General features: G+C 61.1%; 1 long non-coding RNA gene across 1 annotated transcript; it reads left to right on the forward strand.

The window, feature by feature from the left end:
- Window positions 1–3: 3 nt before the first annotated feature.
- LOC309598943 lies at window positions 4–6,450 on the forward strand. Its single transcript, XR_014230155.1, has 4 exons — window positions 4–1,380; window positions 1,740–2,595; window positions 4,292–4,539; window positions 6,245–6,450. It is a non-coding gene; the product is annotated as an uncharacterized lncRNA (long non-coding RNA).
- Window positions 6,451–10,909: the final 4,459 nt, after the last annotated feature.

The following is a 10,909-nucleotide window of genomic DNA, read 5'->3' on the forward strand; positions in this document are numbered from 1 at the left end:
GATTCTTATTTCAGTTTTCTGGTAGGAAACGCCCTCCATCCTGTTCTGAAAATGCGCGGGTAATTCTCTAACGGTGCTGGTGACCCTGGGCCAGGAGACCCGCGGGCCGCTGTGCTCCCAGCGCCGTCCTCCTGCTACTCGGATCCTTTGAAGCACCAAGGAGATTTTCTGTCTGGCAACAGACTGCCAGCGTAGGTGAGTTGGTGAGAGCGTGCCCCCGGCGCTGCTGCAGGAGGGGAGAGGCGCGTGCCTCCCGCCCTGCTAGCTGCCATCCCTCCTGAAAGCCAGCGCAAGCTTTTTATTCCTTTGAATAACTTACTCTGTTTCTATCACCGTATTCTGCTGCTGCTGCGTATTCTGATAATTAATCACCTTTGCTCTTCTGTGCTCTGTTTTGTATGCTTTGCTGTTTTACCTGTTCACAGCTCTCAGCACCATGTAGCTTTTCCCAGGTTAACCCGAGCTCCTGTAGCTGCCTCATCCTCTGTTCTCGCTGACAAGCGGAGCTCGCGCCCGAGGAAAGCGTGCTTCACGAGAGCTGGGTGTACGCGGAGCCTGGCAGGCGGGAGCGGTCACCGGGCTCTGCATGCTGCTGTTGAAGCCCAGCACGCGGCAGCCTCCGGTGCAGGGCTTTCCTCTCCCGGCTGTCGCAGCCGGGGCGGCCCAGGGGACCCGTTCGCAGAGAGCATCCCCAGACGCAGCTCCTGGGAGCGCCAGCCCGCGCGGAGGCTGCTGCCTTGCTGTAGGAGCCGGCTCTGCGGCAGGGGCCGGGGCAGCCGCTGGCAGCCTCGCCTTGGGTCCCTGCCCGGTTTTCTGTGGCAACGTGGGATGCGTTTGGCAGCGCTGCCCGATCCCTCCTGGCCTTGCAGGGAGCGTGTCGTGTCCGCAGGAGCTCCACTGAAGCATCCACAGAGCAAAGGCAGGCTGTAAGCAAGCGGCATTACTTCTGTTGTCTCCCTCCATAGCAAGAGCTAAAGGGCTGCCCGTTCTCTGCATGCAGGCTCTTGACTGTTGTGTTCCTCAGCTCCCATGCCTGATAACCGTGCTGATACCTGGCCTCGGGCTGTACCTGGCTGGGCAGGGGATGGCAGCCCTGAGCCGGCTGAGGAGGCTCCCCTCGTATTTATAAACTGCCTTGGCCTCTCCTAAGGGACCGGAGCTGAAGCATTCGCAGAGCGTCGGCAGCGTTCCCCAGATCCCAGCTTTTTCCATGCTCTTATGTATTTTCAAGCCACCACGATTGCAGGGGGATGGCCTGAATGATACGAGCCCGCCCCACAAGCCTTGCTTTATCCAGGAGCACGAGTGTTGTGAAACCCCAGCCCATCCTGTGATCATTTCAACAAGATGCTCAGGAAAAACCAGCTATTGCCTTCCCTGGTAAGTTCAGCTCTCCCTGGTTCGTTATGTGCATCTCAACCCTGGCACAGTGTCAGAGAACCATCAGCTATTGAAGATAAGATCATGAATAGTTAATGTTCTCAGTTACCCAAGCATATTTAAAAATTAACACTGAAGCCCAGTGCTGATGAGATTAAAAAACTGGGTCATCAAAGAGAGGAAAAAACCGAAAACAATTGCATCTACCCTCGGGCTTTGCTAATGACTGAGTTTTCGTGGAAGATGCTATCCCTTCCTTGCTTTAATCCTTCAGTGGTTTAAAATACTGGATACTTCATTAAACCACCTTCCCTCCCGCCTGCCAGACTCTCCTCTCCTCTCCTCCTCCCCTCCTGCAGGAGTTTGTGGCCCCTTCAGATGCGTTTCCAAGCTTGGGAGCGACGGCGCTGGTCGGCGCTGAGAGCCTGCCCCACGCACGTCCCCGCACGCAGCGCGGGAGCCCGGGCACCGCAGGGCAGTGGAGCTGGTGGGCGCGTCGGTGGGGCGGCTTCGGCGACCCGGCGCGGCTGTGGTGTGCCGGGCGGTGAGGCGGCGTGGGCAGAAGAAGGGGTGCGTGTCCCGGGGAGGTGGGACCGAGCTGCCGCAGCCCGGGTGACGCGCTCCCCCGCCGTCCCTGGGTCCTTCCAGGCTCCCGCTTGGAAAGGTCACCTCCTCTCCTCGTGGGGCGATGGTGGAGGCCAGCGTTTCAAGCCCTCCGGGGCACGTCCTTAACAAGGGGGTAAGCGAATAACTGAGATGGAAGGAGAAGACAGCCCTTCGGTCTGTGGGAGCCCCAGCCTCAGCGGGGCTTTGGCAGGGCAGGCTCCGGTGCCAAGGCAGCCGCGGTTCTCACCTGCGCCGGGAGCCCTCCCCGGGCTGCGGGCTGCCCATCCCCACGTGTAGGAAGCGGGAAGAGACCCGGGATCCTGTTTCAGAATGAAACTAGGCATTCGTAGGCAGACAGGAGTACAGGGAACAAATAATCTCTAAATCCTAATTTTTATGGTTTTTGCCCTGAAGTAGCTAACTGGGAAAACCAGCAGCAGGGAGCCGGGTAACCTCCCGTTGGAAAGCAGGCAGCTGCCTGCAGCCAGACGTCGGCAGCGTGGGAGGGCCGGGTCCCGACAGCACGGACCACGCGCGGGAGCCTGCCGGGGCGGGCGGCAGCGGGCGCGCCAACGCGCCACAGCTGCGTGCTGTGGATCCCAGCACCAGGTGAGCGAAGGTGGTGGTGGCTCCCGTTGCACATCTGCCTGCGTGTGGCCGTGAGGTTTCCAACGAGCTTTAGGAGGGTGGGTGAGCTCGTGCCCTCCCGGTTACGGATGCAGAGGGAGGAGGGGAACAGCCCCCCGGAGACCCAGCACGTGCTGGGCAGAGCCGGGAGTCAGCCCTGGGCTCCCACCACCCGCCGGGACGGCCGCCGGGTGTCCCCTCCCGTGTCTGACCCGCCTGGTTCTGCGTCTGCTCGTTCCCGCTGTGCTGAGCCAGTCGGGATGGGAAACGGGATGAAACAGAACAGCGCAACCTGGGAGCCTGTCCTTTAATCACGGCCCTTTTCTTCCTGCGCCTGGCAGGCAGGCCCAGATTGGGGCTCCTATTTGCGGGGAAATGGAGCGCTATTAAGGCTACTTTTTATCTCATTTTCTCCTGATGAGATGCTATCGATTTGCTCTGCGGAGGGACATACGCTGATTAAACCGCGAGCGTTTATTGACAGGCCCTGATGGCTGCTGCGCTCGGACGCGTGCTGGAGGGAGCCGCTGCTGCCGCAGGGTCGCTTCTGCTCTGCTTCCCCTTTCTGCTGGTCACGTCTCGTATCGGGGTTTATTTTGCGAGCTGGCAGCTGCTTCATCCTGCAGAGGGGAAGCACACCGCAGCCCGTCCCCGGCGGAGCAGGCGTGGGAGAGCCTTCCCACCCCCTCGGCACCAAGCCGTGCCCGGGAGCGGGATCCTGGCGCGGCGCCGGGCCAGGGCCTGCTCCTGTTCGGCGCACGTGAGCAGCGCCGCGGCCACCGGGCTGGCGCCGTCCCCGCACCGCATCTCCCACCGCCCGGCCTCGCTGCTCGGGCCGCTCCGGGGAGGTCTCCCTCCCCGCGTGGGAGCATGAAGGCGGCGGCCGAGTCGCGGCCGGCGGGGTCCCGCTCCCTGCCCGCGTGGGGTCCACGTGCGGTGGGTGGCAGCGGCACGAGGCAGAGCTGGGCCGAGGGAAGGGTTAAAGCTCCGTCCCCAGAGCCGTGAAGCCCATCTGGAGGGCACGGAATCACGGCGCTCGATTCCAGCTCATCTCTCTTGGCAAAGGCAGTTTTTCTCTAAATGAGATCCTCTTGCGCATAACTTGCGTGTAACAGAGGGGATAACTGCTCTGCTCATCACTTTGAAGGTTCAATTTCACATTAGGTTTAATGTCTCTACTGAAGACTTATATATGTAATTCACCCCAGCGTTTAGAAAAATCTCCCACGTCCTTGCTCAGATTTATTGCTGATACCGTTTTGCCTGACGCTGGATGTTGCAGGCGCATCTATCGAACGGGGGGCTGTGATTTGTGACTCGCCAAAGGGGATTTCAGGATGCAGAAATAAATGTGCCCTACTCGATGAATAGCTGCTAGCCTGCTGAGAGCGTCCCTGGCAGCGTGCTTGGCTTAGCAAAGGGCTGGCTGGACAGAGCGAGGAGCTGTTCTGCAGAGCAGGACGGATCCCTTTCTGACAAATTTTAATTAACTTAAAACAAATGCCGAGGAAAGGGCCAGCCATTAGCTGCCTTTGCTTCCTGAGACACATCCCTGCTAATTAAGCAGTGTGTCAGTGCAAGTGACCTACAGATAACACAGCACCCAATTTGCATTTAAATTAAAAACCATATTTTTAAAATAAAGGTTTCATTAAGCCCTGTTTGTTTCTCTTTCCAGGCATACACATTATCAAACCCTTCGCTGATTTTTATTGACTGGCTTTTGGACTGGCAGCAGCTGTAGGGGTCCGGGTAGCACGGGCAGGCGCCGGCGCTCCCTGCCCTCGGACGCTCCGACACGGCCGGATCCGGAGCGGGAGAAGCGTTCGGCACATCCTCAGCTGCCACGCGATGCGCTGAGCTCTGCTGGCCGCAGCCCCGGCCTCCCCGTCTGGGCTCTTCGTCCTCGGGAAGGTGCTTCTGATGGTGAGGGGCCCTCGGTGCGCTTTTAAGCGGGACGTCGCTTTTCTACCTGGTGTTTTTCCTCCCGACGTTGCGGTTACCTACAGGGAGCAGCATCAGCCGCAGAGGTCTGCGGTTCCCTTGCGGTGCTCGGGCTGGGGCCGTGCCAGGGATTTTACAGAGAGGTTTTCCCTCTGCTGCTGCCCAAAGGCAGCACCCGCCTGGCTGCCCCAAGCCTTTGCCTCGCCTGCCGCCGCAATATGAACGAGCGGGCTGTGTCACGGGCGTCACAGCCCCGCAGTGGCTTATGCTAAACCGAGAGCCCGCAGCCGGAGGAAGCGGGAGCTGTGAGAGGAGAGCCTGCGTCTGTCCGTCCCGCAGAGCAGCACCGTCTCTGCAGGGGCCGGGCTCCGGAGGGGACGGGTTTTTGCGTGGTTGTGTGCACGGTGCACGCACCATCTCGCAGGCACCAGCGCAGCAGGGATGGGTGGGGGACCGCAGACGGACAGCGGGATGTGTTGTTCCTGCGTGGCTTCGTGATGCCTTTCCTGGTGCGGTGTTGGGCATTACGGGCTTCAGGCAGCATCTCCCCCGGCGCCTCTCACCCAGCCGTCAGCCTGCAGCCCCCTGCGCGCTGCGGGGCAGCACAGCCCGTCCCGCTGCCGGTCTGACCCTCGTCCCGCCCGCCGCGGGGCCGCCTGGCCGACGCGGACCCCCCGAGGTCCTTAGCGAGGCTTAGGGACGCCCTGGCTGGAGGAGAGGGTCCTTGCGAGGGGATGGGGTGGAAGCATTTCTAGCGCAGAAGCCGGTCACTGGGAATCCTTCACTCAGCAGAGGCCAAATTGCATGGAAACGCTCGGGCAGCGCTGCCTCTTCACGGGCAGGCCCTCATCCAGGGGCTCGGAGCCGTGCTTCTGTGTTTCTTGCATTAATGTGGCTCATAAAACGCAGCCCATGTGCAAAAGGGGATCTGGTCTTTACTGGGGCCTCTTTCTTTCTCACCCTCATTTTTTAATTGCAAGTATCGAGGCACAATAGGCTCTCAATGAGATCTTGCCCAGCCCGAGCCACGCCGCGCTCCGTGCGGTTGATGCCGGTGTGCTGGCATTCCCATGGACAGCAGCGGTGCTGCTCGGCTTCTCTCTGGTGAGGACCTGGGAGCTTTGGCTGTGCAGGGCAGGTGCCTCCCCGGCAGCAGCATTAACGGGATTTGAATTTTTGTGAGCAGAATTGAATTACTGAGCATGGGCTCCAATTAAGCGTGGGGGACGTGCGAGTGTCCATAAGTCCAGTGACCTGGTTATAGGGAAGATCGCCCTCCCAGCCTGACCTGGGCAGCTCTCGGTGGCTTGAGCCGTGCAGCATTGCACTGCGGCGTTATTCGCCGTGACACATCTGCCCCGGCCACGGCCCGGGGGAATGGGGGCTCTGGAAACTGCCCGCCAGCTGCCAGGAATCACTGCTGCATCCCACTTGGCTCCCGTGGCCGTGCCGAGGTCCAGGAGCTGCTGGCGCTGCCTGCTGAGACGTGTCCCCTCTTCCCCTGGTGTCGGCAGCGCCGTCCCCACGAGGTTGGCAGTCCCCGCTCTGCTGTGGGTGCCCCCGGGGCCGCTGCCCTGCGCCTGGATCCTTGCTGCGAGCTCCTGGGCCCCAGACCTCGGGTCGTGGAGCTTGCACAGCCTCATGGAGCCCGACTCCTCTGGATACCTTTCATTTCTTTGTCTTTCAGTGCCATCCGACGTCCTCTGGCTCGTTTTCATAGAGACTGACACAAAAGCGTCTGGCCCGTCTCCATCCGCCCCTGCAGCCAGCTTGGGCAACAGGTCCATCCTCTGCAGCAGCCGCGGCACGCAGGGCCACGGTGCGCAGCTCCTCCGCGTGCGGTGCGGCCCGGCGGGCACACAGCGCCACGTCCTGCTGCTTCCCCGATGGATGCACAGCGCTGCTTGCCTGCCCCGCGCCTGGCGCACGGTGGTGCTTCTCCCTCCCCTGGGCTCCGCAGCCACGGAGGCGGCGCGCTGCTGAGCTGGCTGCGGTGACACCGGGGTCTCCGCCAGGTTGGCGCCCTGATGGCTCCTCTCATCCCCCCTGCGCCCCGGCTCCGGTTCCTCCTGCCCTGGCCCAAAGCTGAGCTCCCACGGTGGCTGGGTCCCCCCACGGGCGGTGGCACCTGGCTGCCCGCTGCGGGCCTGCCCTCCCTTTCAGCTGCCCTTCGCTCCGCTGCTGGGGCCTGACAGCTTTGATTTCTTTCTCCTGGTTAGAGAACATGAGGTTTTTGACAGCTGCCTTTGCCATTATTCTTCCCTTAATGCTGTTGTTGTTTTGTGTTACTGTCAAATCGCATCTTATTAAAGTTCTTCCCATCCTGTCAGCGGCAGACGAGGAGTGCGAAGGGCTGCGTAATCTCCCGGCTCTGTCTGGGGAAATTGCCTTTTATTATTGATAAGGTAGCGCTGCCTTTGGAGGACGCGACTCTGCCGCATGCCGGAGCGGGAGAGCAGCACCCTTGGCCCTGCCGGTGCTGCGGTGCCGTTGGGTGCTCCCGGGGAGGTCAGCCTGCCCCTGGCCTGAGCAGGCGGGGAGGAGAGCCGAGGACTGCCGGGGCAAGGCAGGCACCGAGGCCGGGATGCTCCTGGTGGGCACGGGAACGGGGCTGATCCTGCCCGGAGCATCCTGGCTGCTCCTCGGAGGGGAGCGGGACAGGCGGCTCCCGCCTCCGTGCTCGCTCCCGGCGCAGGTCGGCAGCGTGGCACCCGCAGGCGTGTGTCCACCTTGGCTCAAACAGGAGCTCTGAGAGGACCGGACGCCGGGCAGGGAAAATGTGCTGTCCTGGCTTATTTGGGCTGGGGGCTGCTATGAGCACCGGGGCGGTCGTGCGTGTCAGTGGCCGTGCTCCTGCCCCGCGCAACCCCCTTGGGCCCAGCGGGGTGTCTGGGGGAAAGAAATCTAGGTCGTTGCAAAAACTCTTTCTCCGAACATTAAATATTTATCGGTGTTTACGGCATGTTGCAGCTCCCGGCTGCAGAGGAGGGGCAGCGACGCCAGGAGCAGCGCGCGTGTGTGCACACGTGTCCGTAGCGAAGGTGCAGGTGTGACGGAGGTGGCAACGGGCCCCTCAGCGATTTTTGAGCCCGGTGTGTATGTCCTTAGCCCATGTGCCCACGGCTGTGCCGCTGCGTTCAGAGGGTCCTGGCCATGCTGAGGTTTGCCCTCGCCCAAAAGTAGCGCTGGTTAATGGCGCAACAGGGTAACTGGTCCCAGGAGCTGGAGGCGGAGGAGCGGGGTGGGGGATACTAACTGGGAGGGGAACACGCAGGGAGAGGACACTGGTCCTCCGAGAGCCAATATCCCGTTTCCAGGGTGGATCTTGATCTGCTGATGAGCTCCGGTTACGCTTTGCTCTGTGAACAGTCGCACCTTTGCAACGCGACTGACACTTCCCACGGCTTGCTAAAAATTCCTTGGCACCGGAGCGGTTCCTCCGGCTTTGTTCAGCTGGAGGGAGCTGTTTCTACCCGCAAAGCGCCGTACAAAAGACCGGGTGCTTCTTGGCCGCCGCAGGGCTGGCCGGCCGGAGGAGCAGGGCCGTGGGAAGCGGCAGCTCGGAGAGCCGGGGGGTCGGGACTGGGGGGTGCCGCCGGGATGCAGGCTTTGCAGGAAGCACCTGTATCTTCCCACGCACATTTAATACCCTCCCGTGTCAGGCAATGCTGTGGCGAATGCTCACCCGCTCCCTTGGCCTCTCTCCGAGAGCCGTGCAGAGGCTCGGGGCTGACGCACCTCGCAGTCCCCGTGCTGCACCCCGGGCCCCTCCGCGGGAGCCCTGGGCCTGCTCCTGCCGCTCGCGGGCAGCGATGCTGCAGCTGGCATGCGTCGCAAGCTGCTCCCCGGCTTCGCGGGCGGCGTGGAGCGGGATGGGCTGATGGTCCCTTGGGCTCATCAGCCGGTTGCCCAAAAAGGACTTGGTTGTGCGGTCGAGGCTCTTCACTGGCACTGAACTTGCTGTGATGCCGTGAAGGTCGTTCCCTCGGCGTGGGCCTCCTTGCCCTTGGCTTGGCTGTTGAAATCCTACGTCCGACGTGGGCTGTGTCCCGGCGGCACGGCGAGTGGAGCCCCCCAGGGCTGGGAAGGGGCCGAGCCCCGGGAGGCTGCGGGGCCAGGGCTCTGCTGCCAGCGCCCTTTGGTGATGGATGGGGCAGGAATCTGCAGACTCAGCACGAGCCCAGCGAAACGCTCTACTGCGCTTGTTGGAAGCCACCATAGCAAGCACTGCTTTTTTTGCTGATAAATCTTGGTTTTAAATTAGCTGCATGTCAACCTGGTAAATAATGCATCTTATAAATGAAAAGAGTGTTCAAACCCAGGCTGGAACAAACAGCCGGTGCTGCAGGTACAGCAAGTCCTGTGCAGCAGGGAGAACAAGCGGCAGCGGGACCTGGAAGCAGATTGCCTCCTGGACTGCTTTTCAAATCGCCTTTTGAAATCTTGAGTTCCCACACCATATTCCATGAGCTTTTCCCATAAGCATAAATCTGGGAGTAGCTTTGATGGGAACATAAAGGTTTTATATGTGTGAACTCAGAGAGCGGGAGGGAAAGCAGGAGGCTCCGGAGGTATCAGCCCTCGGGAGAGCCAGGTCTCTCTCCTTTCAGGAGCATTTGCAGCCATGTCAGAGCCATCCCGGCAGGTGCCTTGCTCCAGCCCCCGGCGGGCGCCTTCCCCTGGCCCCTTACCACCGAGATTCAAGTAGAACAGATTGTTCATTACTATTAAAAGTCCCAGGAGCTACGTGGTACTGCGTGCCGCCTGCCTGCGTGGAACGGATGGGGTTGAAGCTCCTTGAGGTCTCGGATGCAGGTAGTTTTGCACCGGATAAAAACCCACTGCGACCCCCAGCTTTTTCTTGGGGAAACCCAGTCCCGAATGGGACGTGCTGGGGAGGTCTGTCCTGAGCACCGGAGCCCCGGCAGCGCTGGGCGCAGCCGTGACTCTGCGGGATGGATGTGAGAACAGTACGATAGATTCCTTGCTAAATAGGTAGGGAATGGTTAAGGGCTAATTAAAAATCTGGACGGTTTCCAGGAATAAACGAGATGGGATAGCCAAGGCGCTTGTGAACTGTTGTTAAAAGACAAGTTCTTCACTTTGGGGGCTGAGATGACGCGGCTGCAGCTGCACCCCGTCCTCCCGCCCGCTGCCCCTCCGCGTCCCGCAGCAGCGGAGCGGGGTGGCCGTGGCCAAGCCTGTGCCTAAAGGGGCGTGCGGGTGGGACGCGGACCCCGCGGCGGTGCCGGGGGTCCTGCCGGCCGGCGCAGGGGCTCGCGGCACGGCTGGAAACGGGGAGGAGGAGAAGCAGCACTGAGCCTCGCGCTGCCCATCCAGCCACCGCCGCTGGTTGGGTGTAAACTCTGAAGCCGATTTCCCACAAAAGTAATTTTCTGCTTCTCTGACTCAATTCTATTCATCTTTTAGAGGGTAATTAGCATCACTTCAGTGTTCTTTTATGCCCAACTAATTGCACCTTGTTTCAGGAGTGAAAGTTAATGCCTCTCCATTTAGGTTAGCGCAGCAATTTATGATTAGGGATGAGGCCAGGCAGAAATGTGTACCAGGAGTACCGCTGCCTGCCTGGCTGCCTTGAGACTTGCTGCTTGCACCAGTGGAAAGATTTCCCATTTCATGTTTGAGCTGCTCCTGGATGCTACAGCTGCGTAGTAATGAGCCCGCAGTGCTAAAGCCGCATGCAGCAGCCTCTGCGCCGCGGGCCGAGGCCGGAGGAGCGGGGATGAGACCCTGGCTCTCGGCCGGGCTGAGGGCACCGGCAGCCGTGCCGGCTTGCGCCCCGGTGGCTGCGGGCAGCAGCAGGAGAGGGGTGTCAAGGGCACACTGCAGCTGCATGCGGTTTCAAACAGAAACAGCAGCCGTACGGGCCACGGCGACAGGGCTGTCGCCTGCCACGTAGCCGGAGGGGCTCAGCTGGGACCTGCTTTGGTGCCACCGGAGAAGCAGAAGGGGCTGGACGTCGCTGCTGGGGACGAGGGGGTCAGCACAGCGGGGTCCCCCCTGGGACAGGTCACTGCGTGGTGATACGCGCTGGTCAGGTCTCCTGCTGCGGCAGCATTTATCTAACGTACAGCTAATTGTTCCTTACTTCTAGGCAGTTTGACCAAACGAATTTTATCCGTGCCCCAGACCCAGGCGCTCGGCTGTCGCCCCGCTGCAGGTCTTGCTGACTCCCTTCCAAAGGACGGCTGATCGGCCTCCTTTCCCCGCAACACCGAAGGCGCCTGCAGTTCCCACGCTGCTTGTGAGCGCTGAAATCGCAGCCCAGCCAAACCCAACACCAAAGCCTTCAGGGGACCGGAGCCCCCGGGAGCGTGCCCGGCTCTGGACG

Source organism: Platalea leucorodia (genome assembly GCF_965183815.1).
Source record: "Platalea leucorodia genome assembly, chromosome: 19".
NCBI classification, from domain to species: Eukaryota; Metazoa; Chordata; class Aves; order Pelecaniformes; family Threskiornithidae; genus Platalea; species Platalea leucorodia.